Source organism: Parasteatoda tepidariorum, chromosome 9, assembly GCF_982258835.1.
Source record: "Parasteatoda tepidariorum strain Cologne lab strain chromosome 9, Ptep-v5.0, whole genome shotgun sequence".
Lineage (NCBI taxonomy): Eukaryota > Metazoa > Arthropoda > Arachnida > Araneae > Theridiidae > Parasteatoda > Parasteatoda tepidariorum.
In genome coordinates, this window is record NC_141763.1 from 11,375,964 (window position 1) to 11,399,887 (window position 23,924).

Here is a 23,924-nt window from a genome sequence, read left to right on the forward strand (position 1 = left end):
CCACTGGACGACCACGGCCCAACTTCAAGTTGAATTATCTTACCGAAAATAATAAACCTAACTTCAAAATTGAAAATATCGCAAGAAGCCGCAGTGGACTGATCGTAGCAGATCACCGAATTCCAGCTTCACTGGATGCGGTCAGTGAGCGGGTGGGTGACCATTTGGATCAGTCTACGTAGGGACCGAGGGCTGTCAGTATTGGTTCTCGTTAAACTGTTCAACCGTAAATTGCTCGACTTCGCGTGCAGGTTATCAGGCAACCGAAGTGGGCGTGCCATTCCCTCTACAGCAGTGTATCCCAAAATGTGGTACGCGTATTCCCAGGGGTACGGGAACAATTAAGCGGGAGTACGCATTCTTATGCGAAATATCTTGCAACAAACGAAAATTTCAAAAAAATTTATTTAAAAATAAAGTTAGCCATGCAAATTTATGATTACGTATTTTTCTATCGCCTATTTTTTGCAGAGTTAACAGTTAATAATTAGTGGTATCAACAGCCAGTTGTGATTTTTAACTTTAGTGCAATTTTTTTACAGTTAAAAATACGTTCATTTTTATTAGTGGTTCACAGAGCTACGAAAAATTTAGAAAGGGTACGCAAAAGTCATAAGTTTGGGAAACACTGCTTTACAGAGTCAAAATTGTGATGTCAATGTTTTCGGATCATCCTCAGGGATGTTTTCCAGACCATCGTGTGCATCATTGTGCAGCTCTTAGTGCGACGTAAATAAATTACGTACCATCTTACCAAAAATAATAAGCCTATCTTCTAAATTGGTTTATTATTTTAACCAATTAATTAAATCAATTGGTTAAATTAATTTAATTTAACCAATTAATTAAATATCGCAGGATTAAATGTGAGTTAGCAGTAGTTGAAAAGATACCCGATTACACTCGTGTATTTGCAGCCTGCCTTGATCTTCATTTCCGTATTCCTTACGTTTGTAAGTGTTACTTCTGTGCTTTAATATTAATTCTTTTTAAATTTAAGTGCACTTCTTTTACCGGTGTAAGCAAATTTGTTTCATGTCTGTACACGTGATAATTTATGCGACAAGCAAAATTTTGCCCGAATGTAAGTGTGATTTTAAATTAATCAGAAAAAAAATGAAACGTTACTATAGCTATTTAAGTGTTATTTAGTATAAAATGTTTTATATCGATAACAATTCAGTATTTATATGGAAATCGGACTTCGTTTTTGAAGGATCGCTTAAATGTTGATTTGTCGAAAACATTTGTTTAATATCGGTCATGAATAACAGAGTATCGGTTATTAATAAGTACTGGCAAATGTTGGTATTTTAATGTACTATTTGAGTATAAATTATCTCTTGCATGAACTGCAGATACTTTTAACAATCGAAAAAAAATAGATTTCCTCGGCTAACCAATAACTGTAGCAAACATCAGTATTTAAATATAGTTATTAGGAATAATGAAGAGATGAATGTAAACATTGAGACGAAAAAAATTAGAACTATTAGAAAACAGACTTTTGAAAGAGAGGTTTAAAATCTAACGAAGCTGAAAAATCTCAATAATCGTTGTAAAATATTCTTTTGAGAAAAAAAAAGTTGCAAGATTTCGAAGACATATTTAGGAGAAAACGCACAACTTGCTAGTTGCTTTCAAACTTCTTTGGCGAAATATTTTATGGTGGGTAAAATATACTTTATTATTTCCTAAAAAATCCTTCATAATAAAATGAAATTTAAAGAAAAAAATCAAAATCAGTGTTTTTTTTCCAAAATAATTTGAATAGAATTAGATTGTCTCCCTACAAAATTAGTTTCAATGCATGTTAACAGATATTTAGTATTTGATGTTCCGATTGGGCTGCTGAACTTAGTCTTCTTGTTTTTGGTCATTATTACAGAGGTGCCAATTATTATTTATAATATATATGTAGTTTTTACGATTTCATAGTCAATATCACGGTCAATACAAGATTGAGTAATAAAAATTACGGTTTTTTAGAATTTCTGTAATAATTTGTTTAAAACAAGTATTTCCCCTTAACTCCCTAGAGTAATAGGGTTACCATACGATGAAAATTATTGGCAACGAAACATGCAAATCAAATGTAAACGCAATCGTATCATGAACATAGACCAAAAATTCCTCGAAAATATTAAATTAATAAACAAATCGCAGTTGTATTAGCTATCAGGTCTGTTTCTCTCAGCACAGAAAAAAAAATTGCCTTTAATTAAAAGCGACTCACATTCTGACCAGTTGGAACATTTGCATTTTATGACGTTTCAAATCTCGGTTTTGACGTTTACAAAGGGATACCTGCAATTGGGTATAATATAGCCTACGTCACAGGTTGTGTTGTTCCTACTAAATTTAACCCATGAACGGCATTTTCTGCGAGCCTAACTTCAAGCCACAAATAAACAAACGAAGTGTTCGATCGTTTAAATAGCTGCTGGCCAGATTTTATTGCATTATAAAGAAAAGTTAGTGAAACTAAATGCAACTAAATAAACAACAACAACTAAAACAAATAACAACAACTACTGATAACAATAACTAAATAAACAACAACTAAATTCCATTCGTTTAGCATTGCGTCATATGCTGTTCCTACTAAATCGAAGTAGTTGTGTTTTTTTCATATTATACCCAATTGACGGAGTGAGGGTTTATCGATCCCGATTGGTTGTTGAAACGTGGCATTTGCTTACGCTAGCAACTGTTCTTTCCATTCTATTTCGAGTAAGCCACGCCCGTCAAGCATCCATTCTCGTAATGTGCACGTTAGAAACTCTTTCAGAAAGATTCTTTCTCAAAGATTTAGATTCTTTCATTATATATTTACACAGAGACTTAACACATAGACAGGCACGAAGTCACGTGAAACGTAAGCAAAATAATTATGCATCGAAGTTGCCAGGTACACAAAGCAAAAATATATCATGGTCGCAATAAAATACATAAACAAATAATAAATATAAGTTGAGTAAAAGATTTAGACCAGAAAGAATTATACTTCAACAAATTCGATGTGCGATACGGAGCCTATTATTAACCTTCTGACTTATGTGGAGAAACTTTAACACGTCATTTTTATATGACGTCAGCTCCAGCTTATTTATAAAATCAGCTCTAAGAATATTGGTTCTTTCTAAACTAATAGAATTAAAACTTATTTTAATTTTTTTCCAATCGAGTTTTGATCGAGTTTAACTGAAATAATTTTGATTTTTATATAGTTAATCATTTCTTCTGGCGAAGGAGCACCAAATAAAAAAATATTCGAATAGTAATCAGCCTAATTTCGCAGCATCATTCTAGCATATATTATATGGAGAACAGATAATTTTTCTTTATTTTTAAATGGCAATCTTTGTTTTTAATTTTTGATCTTCGTGAAAAGAAGTGTTCGATTATTTTGAAGGAATTCTGTTAATACTTTTATTTTTTTAAATAATTTTATTCTTCTGTTTTAATTCTTTTATTTCTTGATAAAGCATATCATGAAACAATAATAAGTTAACTAGATGACTTTAAAACACGTGTGTGGCAAATGTTTACCTTCTTTTGCCACAAAGTTACCTCATTTTACGGTAATTTAAAAGTTTTAAAAATAAATTAGTAATATAATTTATTAGGAGTAGTTTTTTAAAAATAATAAATTCCCCAATCCTATATCCCCTATTGGCCTTTTTCCTATTTTATTTCCTTATTTTGTTTCCATATATTTCCCTCTCTTTGTTTTGGTGTATTACGATTCGTCTATTTTTATTCCAAGTGTTAACACACTTTTAACTATTAATACTCTACATTTCTAAAATGAGAGCAAACATGATAGTTTGCCTTACTAATTTTTCAATGCAGTTTCATTTTCAATATAGCAAAAAATGTTTTAAAAAATTTTAAGTTATGCGGAAATTAAAAAAGTTTGCTGCATTATCTGGGGCCATAAAAATTTGCAATTATGTTATATGTAGTTTAAAATTATAAATTCTCCCTAAGCTACTTAAACTATGGCTTTTTTTTATTTTCCTTGGCGAATAAAAACAGTGTTATGACTCGGATAAGAAAAATTTTATATATCAATTTCAAATAATGTTAACGATCATCATCATCAGTGGCTCGACAGCCCAGAGTAGGTCTTGGCCTTCTCAGGACGTTTTTTCCAGGCTAACCTTTTCCTGCTAGCCTTTTCCAGTTTTTAGTTTTTAAGACCAAAAGGTCTTTTTCTATGCCATCTATCCATCTCAAATTCGGCCTGCCTCTTTTTCCTATGCCAACTGGTCTGGCATTGAAAACTTTTCGTGGTACGGTTTTCACCCATTCTGATAACGTGGGCTGCTCGTTTTATTCTCTGTTGTTTAACGAAATTAAAAAGGTCAGGTTCATTATATAAGCAAAATAGCTATAAATTTTTTCTTCTAAGCAACACACCATTTTTTTCAATTCCTCCAAGAATACTTCGCAAGACCTTTCTCTCAAAGGTACCCAACATAACCTCATCCGTACAAGATAGGGTCCAGGTTTCAAAAGCATATGTTAAAATTGATCTTAAAAGAGATTTATATAATAAAAATTTTGTTTTTCTATGGATTACATTAGATTTTATGTATTTTCGAATTCCATTAAAACATCTATTGGCTATAAAATATTGAGGTTAAATATTGTATTTACATTTAAAAAAATATATGTATAAATAGTACGAAAATTAAAACTTATATATTATATTAAAATCTAAAATAATAATTATGAAGGACAATGAAATCAAAACAAAATTGATGCACACGAAGGAAAAAAAACGTAAGCGAAAAAAACAAACTGGAATTAGATCATGAATTAAGCAACTTCTTTTCTTCCTTTTTTCCCTTCCTTTATTTTTTTTTCCTTCCGACAAAAAATTTTCACGGCCCCTTGGCGATCACTAAGCTTGCCACTCCAATTAAATTTTTTTAATAACAAAAATTATAATCAAATAGAACTACACACTGCATGCACTTGAAAAAATATATAAATATAATTAGTCTGTAAAAATAATGAAAAAATATAAACACTTGGACATGTAAAAAAAACTTCACGACTCGAAAAAAAGTGGGAAAGAACAAACAAACAAACTAAGATTTGAGTTTTTGTTGACTATAAGTTCTTTTACCGGCTCTACATTTTGTTGGCCCTTAGCGATCGCCAAGTTTGCCAAACCTATGATGCACTGTCCTATTCCCACTTATTTTCGGGTCGTAATGATCCCTCAGGTTACCCTTATATTTCTTTCATATCCATTGCTGTATCTACTCAACTTAGATAAATATTTTTTTCATTTGGCTGTCTGTTTTGGCGACTGTTTTTATATCATAAAAAGCTTTTTATGGGATCATTTATTCATATCAAATAAAAGATCTCGAAAATGCTTTCTTCATACGAGAAAAAAAATATCATTTGAAATATGAGAATGATATGGTGAAATATTGTGAATTTGTAGCCATTAGAAAAAGTGACATTAATCAAATTTAGCTGGCAGTTATATATCACAGAAAAAAAGCGGAAAACTGACTCAGATGGAAATAAAAACTTTCCAAGTGATGAGGGGGGTTATCGATATAATTTAATTTGTCTCCAAGTTAAAAACTTGTAAGCTCTCTTCTGATTCGATTTAATATCACTTTAATGAAATCTGCTAAAGATCATAACATATTTTGTCCAATTTATGCCCTAATGTGAAAAAAATAACAACATAAATTATGAGAATATAGTTTCACCTTTTATTAGTTGTTGAAACGTGGCATTTGTTTATTTTAGTAACTGTTCTTTCCATTCTATTTCGAGTAAGCCAAGTCAGCCATGCATCCTTTTTCGTAAGTGACACATTCTAAATTCTTTTACGAAGATTTATTTCACGATATATATTCACACAGAGACTTAACACTAATACAGGCGCGAAGCCACGTGGTACATAAACACAACTAATTATGCATCGAAGCTGCCAAGTACACAAAACAAAAATATATCACGGTTACGATAAAATATATAAGCAAATAATAAATCTAAGTTGAGTATAAGAAGTAGACGAGAGAGAATAATGCGATTTTATTCTGTTAAAAAAAAGCTAAGTAATTTTTATTTAAATATTAAAGCTATATTTGATTGTTTTATAGTCACGGTTTATAGTTTAAAATTAAAATTTGCTTCAAGGCAAATGTGAGGTTCCCTTGTTTTTTCTTGTCGAAAAAGCTTCAAAAATGTAGTAATATCGCTTATATTGCTACATCCATAATTAAATACATGTGTAAAATAAAAATTTATAGTTTACTATAGCGATATAATGTGAGCAATAGGAACAAATAGGAAATGTAATAAAACATTTAACCGGAATTGGTTTTCTATCTCAATCTATTTACGATAAAGCAGTCAACTACTGCAATGGGGTAATGATTTTGTTCTGCGTCCATCTTTTATTTATAAATGGCATCAATTTGTTCTTCAAATTGTTCCACATTGAGAGAATTCAGAATCGAGTTGTTTTGTTGTTACTCTTTGCGTACTTGTCATTATCACGTGGTCATTTATTTAAACTGGTGCATAACAAATCACTCCAAGAATCTGATGTTTTTACGAAAACAATTCTTTTCCTGTACTTTAGAAAACTTGAAAATATTACTATATCAGAAGAAAATATCAATAATACTACATAATGTATTATAGTTACTGCATTTCGATTTATGTTTTAGCATATTCTTTATTAATGCTAATTTTTAATGTTGGTTTGTTTTAGCTAGCCTGATTTACCTGTACCGGTAATTATATAAGTAACTCTGTTTTGCAATTGTTTAAACAAGGCATATCTTAAAGATTAGAACCAAGTTTTTTATGGCTTGGATAAAACGAAACTTACGGAGTTTCACACAAAAAGAATAAAAACATTTTAAAACAGAAAGAATAAAAACAATGGGATACCTGCAAGTGACGTATGGGTGGTATCTCGATTCTGATTTGTTGTTGAAACGTGACTTCCCTTTACGCTGGCAGCAGTCTTTCCATTCTATTTCAAGTAACCCAAGCCCGTCAAGTATCAGTTCTCTTAATTGACTCATTCTATATTCTTTCACAAAGATTCTTGATCCACAAATATTTTAATTATTTCACTATATATATTTCAGCGTGTCGGGAAAGATATGTCCACTTTTGTAATATCGGACTTGCTGTCAGACGACTGACATGGAACAAAATCTAAATCCTGATGAATTATTATCGCCAAACGACGGCTAAACAATTGACGGTTCCATGGACGAAAGAAATTGAGGAAGCGACCATGAACCAAAAAACTCGTACATTTTCTCAGTGGAGAAATATAAATTTGATAATTACTGAAATTAAAATTGAAAGAAATGAATAGAATATCACATACGTAAACACGAAGTTGGCTAACTGTAACATTTTCTATAGCGAATTTTTACTTAGCAAACGATAGCAACTAATCGTAATAATATTCTTTGCAACTAATCCAGCGTGTCGGGAAAGATATGTCCACTTTTGTAATATCGGACTTGCTGTCAGACGACTGACATGGAACAAAATCTAAATCCTGATGAATTATTATCGCCAAACGACGGCTAAACAATTGACGGTTCCATGGACGAAAGAAATTGAGGAAGCGACCATGAACCAAAAAACTCGTACATTTTCTCAGTGGAGAAATATAAATTTGATAATTACTGAAATTAAAGTTGAAAGAAATGAATAGAATATCACATACGTAAACACGAAGTTGGCTAACTGTAACATTTTCTATAGCGAATTTTTACTTAGCAAACGATAGCAACTAATCGTAATAATATTCTTTGCAACTAATCCAGCGTGTCGGGAAAGATATGTCCACTTTTGCAATATCGGACTTGCTGTCAGACGACTGACATGGAACAAAATCTAAATCCTATCTGATTTTTTCTTCCTTCTTTTTTTTGGGTATCACAAGGGAACATTGTTCTGCCAGAAATGTTATTGGATTTAAGATCGAAGGACACGTGTTACAAGAAAAGCCGCTGGAATTGTCGTCTGCGACAAGTGGGGAAAGGAAATCGATGTGTAATGGAGAGTAAAAACTTTAACTCTCAAAAAGTCTATTCTTAGTTACATGAAAAATACCGCTTCAGAAATTTATACTGTAAAATGCAGTTTTACATTGAAAAACAGGCTTTAATTGCGATATAGCACTATATAAAATTACAGTATACTCTCAATATCTCGAACTTCTATGTCTAAAAAATCTTGTTATGTCAAGAAAATATTTTTCCCCTAGGCATTACGTATCCACATAATGTTAATTTGAATGCCTATGTCGAAGGGTTTCTTCTCAAAATCTGTGAAAAAAAAATTTCGAAATAGAAAATGAGTTTTTTCGCAAATCACACTGTAAGTTAATTGCAAACCAATTGTTTTCTATTTACTATTGCATAACTATTTTTGTCTTAATTTTAAAAATAAAATTGTCATTGCTGTATTTCGACTTATAATCAACTACAGTGGCCCCCATCCCCCCAAGCTCTTGGGCGCATTCTTGGGCAAATTCTAAATTCCCCCCCAAACTATTCGTTTTATTTGGTGTAAAAATTCCCCCCCCCAAGCTTTAAGTGGGCGCATCGTGCGCCCGCCTCCCCCCCTGGTGGGGGCCCCTGATCAACTATCATTACATACATAATTTATAGTAGTTATTCTTATGTTCCATGAGTCTACATTTTAGAGTATTATTTTAGAATATATTTTTCTACCTTTAAGAGGATATTTAGTTCTGAACTTGTTATTTCGGAAACTCGCTATCTTGAAAATTTGTAAGCGTCCCAAAAACTAAGAGATATCGAGTGTATACCAGAGTTGGCCAAAAATGTAATCGATTACATTTTTTAATTACAGTAATCAATTACTTGTAATCATGATTACAACTTTCAAAAAATTTTGATTACAGCTGTAATCATGATTACAATTTTGATTACAGTAATCAATTACTTATAATCATGATTACAAGTAATTACAACAAAAACGATTGCGAGTAATTATGATTACAAGTAATCAAAATATATGATTACATGTAATCATGATTACATGTAATTTGATTACATGTAATTATGATTACATGTAATCTAAGTACACGATTACAAGACTATTGTTTTCTTATAAATGATTATAGTTTACAGTAGATAGTAGAATGTATTTTATAATGATACATTTTGCACGTATTAACATGTACTGCATTTTGTACGTATTTGTATACGTACGAATGAATGTAACTAAAATGTATGTACATATGATTTTATCTAGTGCATATGTACAGACATTTTAGTTTCACACACATGTACATACACTTAGATTGTAGGCATAAAATATATGTACGTATGTATATAGATAATAATTACGTATGTATGTGCAAACAATGTAGACATGTACATTTATACACAATGAATATATGCATTTTATGCAAATATTTGTGTATGTAAAATGTATATCTATGTTCATGTATGCATGTATATACAACTACTCGTATATACATGTATATACATAACGTATGTTCCATGTTCGAACATACATACATTGTCTGTACCATGTATGTCTCATGCATGCATGTGCAATTTATTTATGAACAGTATAATATATGTATGCATGTACAATATATGTATTTATACATGTACATGATATGCATGTCCAGTGCATTTATGTACATATACATAATATGTTCATGCTCAATATATGTATCCAAATATGCATAATACATTTGTGTACGATTATACGTACATTGGGCGTATTTATATTTTACATATATTCATACATACATTCGACATGCATAACGTACGTACATACACACATTTGAGATGCATATATTGTACAGATGTATATATATATATATAGCGTACAAATGTATATTCATATAATGTACATATGATGAAATGAACATATAATGTTCATATAATGTACATGTGCGTGTACACATACAGTACATATGTGCATAAATATATCGGGCATAATTCTTTCGTACAAACTTTACATGTGTACATGCATGCTATCCCTATCTATGCATATGGTGCAATGTATATATGTCCAATGAATGTATCCACACTTGTACAATACACGTATGTTCCATGTATGCATATCCATATGTACTACATATGTACGCACAATACATGAACGTATGTACATACATTGTACATGCGTACATACATTACACGTATGCATATGTACATTACATTTATGTCTAAATATGTGTACAATGCAATAAATAAAATGCATGTAAGTTAACTTTTAATGACTCAAGCAAGTTAAATGACAAAATCAAACGATGTTTAAATTTAGTTTTCAGCTTTAATTGTTCTATATCATTTTGAAATTCTCTGAATAAAAAATTATTTTCAGGTATTTTCATGAAATGTTTGACAATACAGATTTATTTTTTTATAGCATAATGCATGATTCATAGAAATTTTTTAAATGGTAAGAAAAACGGTAAATTTTATGTGTGGAATTAATATTTAGAAATTCAAAATAAAATTATCGTTTGCTTTCTAAAAAATATGAGGTCGAGTTTCATATGCCTTAGAATAAATTTTAAAACAAATTTTAATAGCTTTACTCATATAAATTTTTTTAATGTATGCACAATGTATGTGTATATTGTAATTACATATATTTAAATGTACGCATGTATTTGTACATTACTTGTAATTATGCACATGTATACGTTGTATGTACATGCGTACATTGTGCATATAACTATTTTTTTATACATCCATGCATTACATGCGCATAAGTATTAACGAAGTATGTAGTTATACAAGTACATACGTAAGTTGTACATAAGTACATACTTTGCCTGCACATATATCGATGTACATATAAATATGCATGTATACATGTACGCATTTTATTTACGCAACTATGTGCATATATTGCACCTTTAAATAACATTCTTACATATTGTACGTAAATACGTACAATTTTATATACATACGTACATTGTATATACGTGCTATTATCGTAAATTTAAACAATATATGTACTTAAGTACATAAAAGCATGCAAACGCATAAACATTATTTTCATATACGTTCATACATACATTGTCTATGTATACAAAGATACAAAACATTGCCTTTTTGTACAAACTAACATACATGCGTACATGTATCATAAATGCATAATTATATGTACTAAGCATATGCGCATTGCATTAAGTATATTACAATATAATTATGAATATTGTATGTACAAACAACGTTTGTGCATACATTGTATGTAAAGGAATCGCAAATTATACGTTCATGCGTGCGTACATTCTATGTACATAAAAATATGAAAACACATGAATACTTACATAAAAAATTTGACTATAGTATACAATCGTAATAACTTGTAATCGTATAGTTTGATTACAAGTAATCACAATTACATGTAATCAAATTACATGTAATCATGATTACATGTAATCATATATTTTGATTACTTGTAATCATAATTACTCGTAATCGTTTTTGTTGTGATTACTTGTAATCGCAATTACTTGGAATCATGATTACAAGTAATTGATTACTGTAATCAAAATTGTAATCATGATTACAGCTGTAATCAAAATTTTTTGAAAGTTGTAATCACGATTACAAGTAATTGATTACTTGTAATCGTCATTACAAGTAATTGATTACTGTAATCAAAATTGCAATCATGATTACAGCTGCAATCAAAATTTTTCGAAAGTTGTAATCACGATTACAAGTAATTGATTACTTGTAATCGTGATTACAAGTAATTGATTACATAGCTGTAATTATCTGTAATCAATTACAGTTGTAATCGATTACTGTAGTCAACGGCCAACTCTGGTGTATACTATATTTACAAAATAAAAACAGATTAAGTCAATCGAAAACTTTAGAACTAGAGGGATCTTAGTGCCAAATCACAATACAAGTTACAGTTGTTTCCCAAATGTTGCATAAAAAAATTATAAGCATTTTATTAGCAGTCGAAATTTCGACCTCTTTTCGACTTGACCCTTTTAGGGCGTGAAAAGTATACTAACCAAGAACTTCATCAATTTTTAAATGTCATTGAGAAGCAATTTTCTTATCTATGATCTGTGCGGGCACCAGATTATAACTCCAGAAAAATTAAATGAAGAAGGTCATAAATGTGGGTAACAATAAAGGTTAGTGTGAGGTCAGGAAAAGAGGCCTACATTGCTAAGCAATTGTCTCTTATGCATAGTGAGTTTATTCATTTTATCACTGCTCATAAAGTTTACTAGCAGTTACAAGTACGGAATGTATGAGCACCTTATAGCCTGGTCGGTAGAGCGTTTGACTCGTGTTCGTGAGAATGTGAATTTGAATCCAGTCGGCCGAAAAATCACAGTGTATTTATTAGTGACTGGTGCACGTTAAATCTGTCGGGGTCACAACATTCTCCTAGTTCCCATTACAAATCAATACCTCTGTGGGTACTGAATTGGAAATTGGCCGTTCTCTGGTTCAGGTCAATATTTCGATCTGTTGATGAATGAATGAAATATGATTGAATCCTCCTTGTAAAACTGGCTTTGATGTGTGTGTGGTTGAAGTCACATTCTTAGCCATAGATGGCGCCACTGATAAAACGCACACTCTGCTTTAAGAATTTGCTTGATTCCCAGGCAGGCTTGCTGGTATTGGTAAGTGGCAGAAGTAACAACAACAACGGAATTTGTAAGTTCGGTCATTTATATGTTCAGAAATTCAAGTTTATGTCCGATTCTTTAGAATAGGTAAAATTTTGAAAACCGCAGCAACCTTCCTAAAAAATAAATGATCTTGAAAATCAAATTAATTTTAGGTAATAAGTTAAATTAATTTCTTTGTGAGTCTAAATATGAAAAATATTTTAATATATCATTTCTGGAAGAAATATGGCATTTTAAACGAACTCAAAGTTAAAAAGAAAGTAATAAAATAAAAATTTTAAAGCCACCTTTTTCAAGTCGAATTATAAAAAATAAAAAAAAATTAAAAAAATTTAAAAAAAATTCCTGGTAAATGTAGGGAAAAAATTTTTTTTACTGGTAATATATGTAGGACTCATCACTTACTTAGAAAGCTTTTATTACCACCGAAATTACCTCCCACGGTTTTTTCAAAATAATGACGTTTTCTGTTGTAAGTCTGACAAAACTATTTCTGCCTTCTTAGTTAACTTAAAAAACGTATTTTAGTAAATTTTCATTTTATTCATTTGTTTTCATTTTAGTTTTGTGTCTGTTTAAATCGATAAATGGTCATAATTTAGATAAGCAATAACATTTATTTAGAAAAAAATTTGCGCTAATTTCAGCATGGAGTAATTTGGACGGTGATATATATACTTTATCTTCTTTAACTCCACCCCGAAGCTGCCCAAGAAGCAATTAAACTAAACTCTTCCAATAATCAGCAATCAGTTGCAAAATAAATTTTTTTAACAAATGAAAAGAAAAACATTGAAGATATAATAATTAAAATAACACAAAAGCAGGCATCTACTATCTCCAACACAACTGTTCTCTATAAGAACTTCAACTGTTATGTTTCTAGTTCTTCGTTGGTCGAGAGTAACGTCACCTGGCTGTGGAAACTTATACTGATATCCAGTGCAAATTTGCTCACTCTAGGTAATCTGAAAGTGAGCAATATTTCGATATACGATAAACTCCGGTTGGTGATAAGATGCCGATTCTGATTGTATATCAGTCAGGAAATAATTAATATTTGTCTGGTCATACAATGCTAAGTTCCAATTAAGTATTTAAGCACTCTAACTAGTCAGAAAAGTGATCAAAATTCAGATAGGAGGTAGATTCTTTTTGGCAATAATATGGTGATAAACATGATAAACAACAGAGAATTTAAAAAAAATATTAAAACTTGCATTGTCGCAGGGCACTGAGCTACAATAGATGTTTGAGTGCTGCAACAAATCAAAAAGTGTTCTAACTTTCAATCACAATATTCCACCCACACGCACGCGAAATTAAATTAATCAACTCTAAAACTAAAGTTGCAGCTTTTTACAGTCAATGTGACCTTGAACAAATGAAACCTCATTTCACTTTTCATCCTTTATTATGAAACGAAGAAGATGCACATTTCGTTATTAGTTAATTTCGAGATAAGTTAAAAATTTTAGTTTTTAATCACTATCTTGAATATTTAAATAAACTCGAAACATACATTGGAATAGATTTTTGATTAATAATTACATTTTTTAAACCTCTCCCACACTATCGACGAATTATGTTCAAATTTAAGTGAAAGGATGTCAACTAGATTCATTATTGTCTTTTCTTGATAGCGTTTAAGAAATGAAAACTTACTTAGTTTACTATGAACTAAGTAAGAAAATTATGCGATATTGGATTATCAGGCTATAATAACGATTTTTAATGCAATTTTGTTAATGAAATAATGATATATTTATTCATTATTTTAGTGGAAACAGCTAGTCAATTTCTTTTTTCCCCTGTCAATTAAATTTGCTTAAAATTATACATTATTTTCACAGTTTGTTTGTAAGCTATAGACAATTCCAATAAAAATTTATCTAAGCTGTGTGTTTGATTTGCTATATACTACAATATTGCTATTCTTCCTTCTGCAAAAAAGAACAAAGATATGTTTTTAGTAAATTATTATAAAGGAAATAGTTGTTTAATTAATTTGAACGAAAATTTGTTCAGAAATGCAATATCTAAAATGTTAGTGTTCGAAAATTCACAGCTCTATAGAATAAAAATCTCTAATAAATGTTCTCCTACAAATTTCTCCAAAAGAATTATTTTTTCAATTAAAATACCAAAACGCTGAGTTTCCGAATATCCTTTTAAATTTTATTACCTCTTCCTTTTTCTCTTTTGATGCTAAAAAGTCTAAATTTTTTATGGATTCAAACAATATAAACGCAACATTCAACCGCCAATTCTGGCATTTTTAGCCAATGTTTTTATAGTTTTGGCTATATTAAGCCACTTCTTGAACTGTTACTCTACAAATTTCTAGAACGGGAATTAATTAATCATATTGTTGTGTTTTTATATTATATTATACTAGTTATATTATATTTAGCTTCAAAATTTTGTTTAATTTGCTCTAACTGAATAAGATGTGTGTGCAATCCATTACTTTTTTATGTATATGTAAAAATTATAAGTACAGTAGTTATTGCATTCAAAATTTTATTTTTGCAATAAAAAACCTTTTTCTAACTTTTATAATACTATAAAGAACAAAATTAAGCAGTCAATAAAATGTTTCATTTTTGGTCCGTTTTTTTTAAATATGTCACTGTTAATTACATTATATGTTTTATTACGCAATTTGACGTCATTTTAGAACATACGTGATATAGGACTTTTCAAGAACTGATAAGACATTTTATAAACTATAATTTAATACTTTTAAATTTCATTTAAACAAATAAGCTTTGCAGTGATGTATTCTTTAAAGACAATGTAATTCCTACTACTTAATAACTTCTACTTTTAATCCCATTTTAAGTTTAATTAAACGATTTACTAACTGTATTTACACCATAACATTTTTAGAACAAATCCTATAAAAAGAAATCACGTTTATTTACATCTTACGATTATATACTTTCAAGATTCTTTAAAACTAATTAGCTCCACAGAGAAGTATCGTTTAAAAACAGTATAATTCCAAAGTTCGTTTACTTAATACGTTTCTTTTGAATTTTAATAACTATATTACACGTTTAATAACTCCATATACGATGTATAACTACGCCTTAACGAAATACAGCGAACATAAATTTAATTAAGTTTATCCTTTCAAAACTTCTTAAAGCAAATAGGTTTCAGTTCTATAGAAGATGCATTGTTTAAAGACAATGCATAATTCTAAAATTTTTCTTACTAATGATTTTCTTCAACTTTTAACCACATTGCATGTTTAATTAGGACAAAGTCGCGGCGGAAGTTGTGACAAAATAAACCATCGCCTTTAGGACGCATTATCAGCCTTACCGAACTTATTCTTTGGCGTAGAAATATTTCTCGCTAATGAGTATTTTTCGTCGCCAATAATCGCTGAGTATTATTATCCTGTCAATATTTTCCTTTCATGACTGAGATATAATAGGTAGAAAGAAAGTTTGTAAAATAAATAGTTCAAATTATTTCAAAACACTAATGAGAATATATTTGAAGAATATAAATAAAATCTTAAATTCTGTTTGGGCTAGACAAATCGTGACAAACTTCCTAAATGATTTTAGTTGTTTGAACAGATTAATAAAAAAAAACATGTTAAGTTAGATTTTTATGCATTTGAGAATTTCAGCTTTAGAATAAATGTATACAGAAATTGGGATATTACAGATGTATTACAGATGTATTAATAGATGTATACAGAGATTGAGAAGTTGTTTAAGAATAATTGGTAGACAACTTCTAAAATAAATTGATTTTAATTGTTTGAAGAGAAAAGTAAAACATGTTAAGATCATTTTTATGAATGAAAGATAATTTCAGCTTTAGAATAGATGTATACAGAGATTGAGATATTGTTTAAGAATAATTGGTAGACAACTTCTAAAATAAATTGATTTTAATTGTTTGAAGAGAAAAGTGAAACATGTTAAGATCATTTTTATGAATGAAAGATAATTTCAGCTTTAGAATAGATGCACAGAGAAATAAAAAAAAACATTTGAAGAAGGCATAGGTAATTGATTGACTATTTTTTAAATTAATGGATTTTAGTTTTTTGGAGAGTTTGAAGTAACATGTTAAGTTAAGAGTATATAGAGAAGTGGTTTTAAAACATCGTTCTGTCATTGAAAACTGCTAGAAATTGGAAACTATGAATAATTGAATTGAATGAGTTATTCTGCTCTGGGACAGCTTTTGAAAAATGAATGAACTCACTTCATTCACTCACTGACATTCATGTAGTCGCTTTGATTTGAAATATTCGTTAAATATCTTTTCTTATTGACAAACGTCAATATTCTATACGCACTGATTTTTTCCATGGTAAATAAATTAATATTTTTCAAGTAACTATTTTTTATGCAATAGTTATGTATTCTTTGTGTCCTTATAAATTAATATTTATAAGGACATTCGCCAAAACGACTGTATAAGTGGGAAATTTCACCAGATTTCGGACAGTCACAAAAGCGATAATGTAAATGTCAACATTCACCAGATTTCGGACTTTCACAAAGACGATTGTATAAAAGTCAGCATCAGATTTCGGACATTCACGAAACAACTATATAAATGTCAGCATCAGATTTCGGACATTCACAAAAGCTACTAGAAAAATGTTAACATTCTCCAGATTTTGGACCTTAACAAAAGTGACTAGTAACTATCAACATTCGTCAGATTTTGGACATACACAAAAGCGTACGTCTATGTAAATGACAACATCTACCATATTTGGAACATTCAACTATGGGACTATATTAGAGTCAACATTCTACAGATTTTGGGAAAAGTCATCATAACATATACAAGATGTGGCGTAATGACTGCTCTCAATAATAAATCTATAGAATTCTAGTCAAGAGTAGAATTTAGTAAATAAAGGGTATACTTTATCAAAATAGAAATAATCAAGCGTTAATGAGGGAAATAGAATGCTAGCCATAAATGGAGTCAATTCAAAGAGGTACACACTTTAGGGTTCATAGGTCAACGTTGAAACAGGGGAAAAAACGATATCGAAATCTGTCGATTCAGAAGTGAGGAGAACGCGTGGAAAACATTAAAACCAGTTGGATTTCTTGATGAAACTTGATGATGATACTAATTATCTCTTTTCAACTATTCATTGTTTTCTTCGGTAATAAAACGGGTTTTGGTATTTTCATTCCCGCTTTTCTCAATAATGATCAATTAAGTTTCGATACCGGTTTTGTTTTTTCTTCGCTTAAATATACATTTTTTTTCTACACTTTTGATCAGGACTCTAAAAATATATATTATTTGCAAGCATTACGGAACTCACTGTATATAAAATATTAAAATTTAAATTATTATCAAGACCCAATACATGTTCACATTATACGTAAAGAAAAGAATATACGTTTTTATAGTAGATTATACGAACGCTTTTTCTAGCGAGGAGAGCCGGCAGTGAGGAACTATAAGTTTTATAGATTTACTTTTACGACTTTCTTGGTTTTTTAAGTTACTTTTATTTAAAATAAAAAGTTCAAAGTGTTAGAGGAATATATCAAAAACTACCATAAGTTTCTCAGACAAATGTCTTGGCTACAGAGTTTAAAGTTATGGGTGCTATTTTTCCTTTTAAAAAATTTCATTGCCTGAAGCGAAAAAAGATGTTTTTATGTGTCGAAATAAGTTGTAATTTTCTTCTTTTTATGCTCGCTCTTAGAAGAAAATAGAAATTCAGATAAAACTTAAGAGTTTCATCCGCTTTTTTATGATAATTTAATAAAACTATCTCAAATGTAATGAAAAGTACAAAAAAAAATTTCGAATTTCTTCTAAAACTAAATGCGTTTTTCTCAAATATTGAAGAAAATTTCAAAGAGTTCTTTTTCGTAGTTTTTTGTACATTTAAATAATTTAAACTAGATAGGTTGCAATTATAGTTGAGTACTGTGCACGCTTAGCCTATTACGACGGTGATCGTTTTAAATTAATTAGTTACATAATTATTAATTACAGATAGCAGTATTTGACTTTTTGGCTGTTGCAGATACATCTTAATTTGGATGTCATAAAATGATAATTGTCTCAGAGAAATTAATAAGATCGTTTAAGAAAATTTGATTTATTAATTATTGAAAATATCCCTAATTCAAAAATATAAAGAAAAGAAATCCCTAAGAGGGATCAAGATAAAACATTCTCTTACATCGAGAATTTTGGTTAGCTTTTTTGTACTCAACGGTAGGGATTGGGAGTCTCCAAAAAGGCACCCCCCAGTCGCTAAAAATTGGAAATTGAAAGTGAATGAATTTGTTCCCAACAGACAGTTAGGAGCATGGGGAAGAGATCCAAGATTGGCGAATTATCGAAAGATGACCTAGCCAAAAATAAAGTCAACCCCCCATAATCCATATTAGGTTTGAAAGTACTTTGGCGATCGCGAATCGTGGACAAGACTGTGAGAATTTTATTTTATATTTTATAAACGTCGTTGAACAGCCGACCCAATTTTTGAGTTTACGACTACTAATATTCAACTCAGTAGCTTTGTCATTTTGAACCCAATCAGGAAGACAAAGGAACTCCTGGATCTAGTATTGGGAGAAATTTGCCTTCATGAAGGACTTTTTGATTGAACTAACCCGCATTTGCGGAGAGGAAAAGCACGAGAACCTCCCACGGTTAGCCTGACGGCAAAAGGACTCTAACCCATGATTCGTCTACCACTGAGGATATTTCATGTCAGCACTGTGGTCGGTGCAAGCCGGATGCGGATTCGTATCGACAAGCCATCGTGGGATTCGAACCCGGTTCACCTCATTGGAAGGCGAACGCTCTATATATAACTGTACAGTATAACTGTGTATAACTGAAAGATATTTGTGGTAAGAAATTAAGAACAAAGAGTTATAAATAGATTTTTGTTTTCGATTAGTGAACTAAGGAGTCTTACATTAGTATTGAAATAAAAATCGAGCCTTTCCATTGATCGATAAGAAAAGAATAAAATATTTTATGTTCACTTTTTATAAAAAATTAACTAATTGACTTAATTTAATTACAATTCGATTAATAATGATTAAAACATAAGTTTAAGAAATGAAACAAATTTTAAAAGCTATGAAATATGTAATGCCTAGTGTGGCATCACATTGCCCTTTCAGTCATTTCATTTATGTAAGGACAGTTAGAAAATGCGTTTTTTTTTCTCCGAAATATTTTATAAATTTTGTGTATGATGATTTAGAAGAATAACTTCTGCTATTTTAAAATAAATTATGAAGTGGTTCAAATTTAAATGTTTTCTCATTTTTTTCATGCGTTCTCTTTCAGCCTCTCTTATGCAGCCTATCTTTATAATCAATTACTTGGGAGAAACGAAATCTGGAAATTGGCGTGGAGTTGGCGGAAATGTTCATCAAGACTTCATAACATGAATCGCTATTTTTGAAGTTATACTTCTTATGCGACTTCCAACAATGTTGCGTTAAGCGTTTAAAGCTACATTTTTATTGGCCGGGAAATCACGTGGAAGGATCCAGTTTTCCCTCATTCATTTCCATATTGTTTTGGTTCTCACTAGCATAAAAGTATTGCTTTTCCATAAATATTTTTTCAGTTTGATTTGATACACACATAATTTAATAGGATAGTATTTTTTGTTTTCAAATTTAGTGGATAACAATTGTAAAAAATGAGTGAAAACAATCCCATGGACAATGCGACGGATTTAAGGTTATGTCAAGGTACGTCTCTTGTGAATATCAATTGATGGTTTCTCTTCTGAAATTACATTATGACGCATTCACATACATTAATAATACAAATACTTTTTCCAGGGCGAGACGATGAGGCAACCACAAGTGGTTCAAGCGGTCCACGAGGGAAAAATGCGCAATATTACCGTGATTACAGAGCACGGAAGCTAGCGGAGCAGGAAAAAGAGTCGTTGAATAGAACTAATGATCCTTCTACGACTGCTGATTCTTCTACAATTAACGTCGCAGGTTGCGAAGTTTAACTTCTTCCGCGGGGAGGGACTCCACGCACTATTTTTTTTTTTTTTGTACTGTGTTAGCGCTTAAGTTTATAATAAATGCAACAGAAAAAAAGTGTTTTACTTTACTTTAAATTTTAAATGCTATTTCGAAAAATGATTATTTCGAAAAATTATTTCTGCTCACTTATAGATCTTAATAGTATAAGGGAAATATTTGGAGGTGGAGGCACAAGTGTTCTTTTTTAGTACATATATTTTTAGTTGAATAATTTCAACTGTTTTATGCCAAGAAACAGCAATTATTGTGAAGCAATCTTTGAGGTTATCCCTTAGTCGATTAAATTTTTAATATGAGTAGACGATAGTTAAATCTCTTTGCGCGAGTAATCCGAATTCAGTTTCAAAACGGAAAATTTGCGATCGATGATCATTCATAAAATGTTACAAGTAGTTTCTCTGTTCAAAATATGTGGAAAAAAACTCAATGCAATAAACGCACAAATGCTGTTATTTAAAAATCGATCTCTAACAGTGGAAAAAATACTTTTATTAAAATTTTTTTAGATACTTATCAGTTTTGGGAAGCATTAATAAAACGCGATTCTGTTATTGACAGCGGTAAGGCTTCATCAATTTTGATAATATGGATTTTATATACTATTATAGGTACCTAATACAGTTATCTAATATGGATATTGCAGAAATGGGTTTTTTACGACCCCTGCCGAAACGGAAAAGTACCCATTTTTTTATGGCGGTTCCATCGCCAAAAGCTCATTATTAAAATACCAATATGTTTTCGGTAGCATTATTTCGATCGTATGCATAGATTTCATGATTCTTAACTACAACTCATTTTTTTCGGAGTGTATATTATTATTATTATGTATTGTATATTAGTACTTAAACATTAAGAAAAAGGTCTGAGATCGTCATCAAATCTCGCGTTATCTCAAGTGGCAAAAATGTATTTATTTCTGAAGGTATTAAAAATCTATTGATATTTAATTATTCCACATTGTTTAATATGGGCCACTGTCAAATAATTTTATTTGATAATAAAATGGACTTTTCCATTATGTAATACAGAAAGGTCTTGGTGATAACTTGCATGAATTTGGTGTTTTGTTTTATTTTATTATAAACAAAGTTTTTGCGCTGCTGTTCACAATTTATTTTATGTATAAACCTGTTAAATGCAACAAAAGAATTTGTTTTTTTTACTTAAATGCTCATGCTTATAGTTGAAATAAATTTTTTAATTACCTTTTACTCCGTTTAGCATTTCTGTGACAAAATTATCATCACATTTTTTTTTCTTTCACGTTCAACTTTGTTTTTATTAGTTTTGTTTTTGAAACTTAACCTCTTTTATGTAGGGATCGAAATAAAATTATAGGTTTGATTAAGAGTTGTTAATTCGTAAATTATTTATCATAATTAATGTATCTCAATGGATTATCTTATAGAAATGGCATTAATGGCATAGAATTTTAAATTTATTGGAGAAATTTAAAACCATGATAATGACCAAAACTATTAATATACATTGTTAAAAGCACTCAAAATTAGACTGTTAGCATGATTTGGTTGCGCTTTATTATTAAATTAGCTTATCAACTGTTAATTACTTTAGCCAATATTTTCGTTTTGGAGGGTGAATATTCTGATAAAACCTTTTGAAGCTGTATTTCTTCACAGATTTTAATACAGCAATACAATTTCTTATATAAAATAAAATATATATCATTATTATATGTACATTTATTTTTTTAATAAAGATATATATTTTATATATTTAATTTGTCCCAATACAAAGGGAATCTAATCTATGATCCGTTTGCCACTGAGGATATTTTACATCTGCACTGTGGTCGGTGTGCGGCAGGACCAGAATTCGAACAACCAGCCATCACTGGAATTCGAACCTGGTTCACCTGATAGGGAGGCGCGCGTACTATCCACTGATTGACTTGGATTTATGAGCTGTAATTGGGGCCTCTCTTGCTGAGTGGTTCAGTAAATGGTTTTTAGAGTGGAGGTAACGGGTTCGAATCTCACCGTGACTCGTCATTTTACAACAGTCGTTGGACAGCCGACCCCAATTTTTTTGGGTATAAGACTACTAATGTTCAACTCCTTAACACAATCCAGAACACAAAGAAACTCCTGGATCATAGACTTTTTGATGGTACTAACCCGCATTTGCGTTACATGGAGAGTAAAACCTCTCGCAGTTAGCCCGGCTGCAAGGGGGCGCTACTCCATGATCCTTCTACCAGTGAGGATATTTTACGTTAGCACTGTGGTCGGTGAAAGACGGATGCGGAATTCGTATCAACCAGCCATCGGTGGGATTCAAACCTGGTTCATCTCATTGAAAGGCGACTACCCCTTAAGCCACCATGACTCCGTAAATCGTAATTTATTTTATATCCGTCGTTGAACAGTCGACCCAATCTTGGGCTCACGACTACTGATGTTCAGCTCAGTAGCCTTGCAATTTTGAACCCAATCTGGAAAACAAGGGAACTCCTGGATCAAGTATTGGGAGAAATTTTCCCTTCGTGGAGGACTTTTTGATGGAACTAACCCGCATTTGCGTTGCATGGAGAGGAAGACAACGAAAACCTCCCATGGTTAGCCTGACGGCAAACTAACTCTAACCCATGATCCGTCTACCACTGAGGATATTTCATGTCCGCACTACGGTTGGTGCAAGCTGGATGCAGATTCAAACCCGGTTCACCTCATTAGAAGGCAAACGCTCTATCCCCTGAGCCATCGCGACTTATATATATATATATATATATATATATATATATATATATATATATATATATATATATATATATATATATATATATATATATATATATACGAATACTTATGTTCAACTCCATAGCCTTGTAATTTTGAACCCATCCAGAAGACAAGGAAACTCCTGGATCAGTACCCCCAGTGGTATTGATTTGTTATGGGAACATGGAGGACTTTTGCGACTCGACAGATTTAGCGTGCATCAGTCACCATTTACTACACAGGGAGTCTTCGGCTGGCGGGGATCGAGCCCACGAATTGTTGAACAGGAGCACACGTGACTACATATACATGTGTAACAATAAATAAACAACTGTTGAGGCCTCCCTGGTCGAGCGGTCTCGCTGTGCAGAGCGTGAAGGTAGCGGGTTCGAATTCCACTGTTACCCTGGAAGTATCTTTGTGCTCTCCTTCTATTCGACGAAG

General features: G+C 30.9%; 1 long non-coding RNA gene across 1 annotated transcript in view; it reads left to right on the forward strand.

The window, feature by feature from the left end:
* The window catches only part of LOC139426913 (uncharacterized), a 256,631-nt gene extending 236,510 nt beyond the window's left edge, over positions 1 to 20,121 (forward strand). The window contains exon 4 of the long non-coding RNA XR_011638034.2: positions 20,012 to 20,121. This is a non-coding gene — a long non-coding RNA (uncharacterized LOC139426913). The remainder of the gene's footprint in view (positions 1 to 20,011) is intronic.
* Positions 20,122 to 23,924: the final 3,803 nt, after the last annotated feature.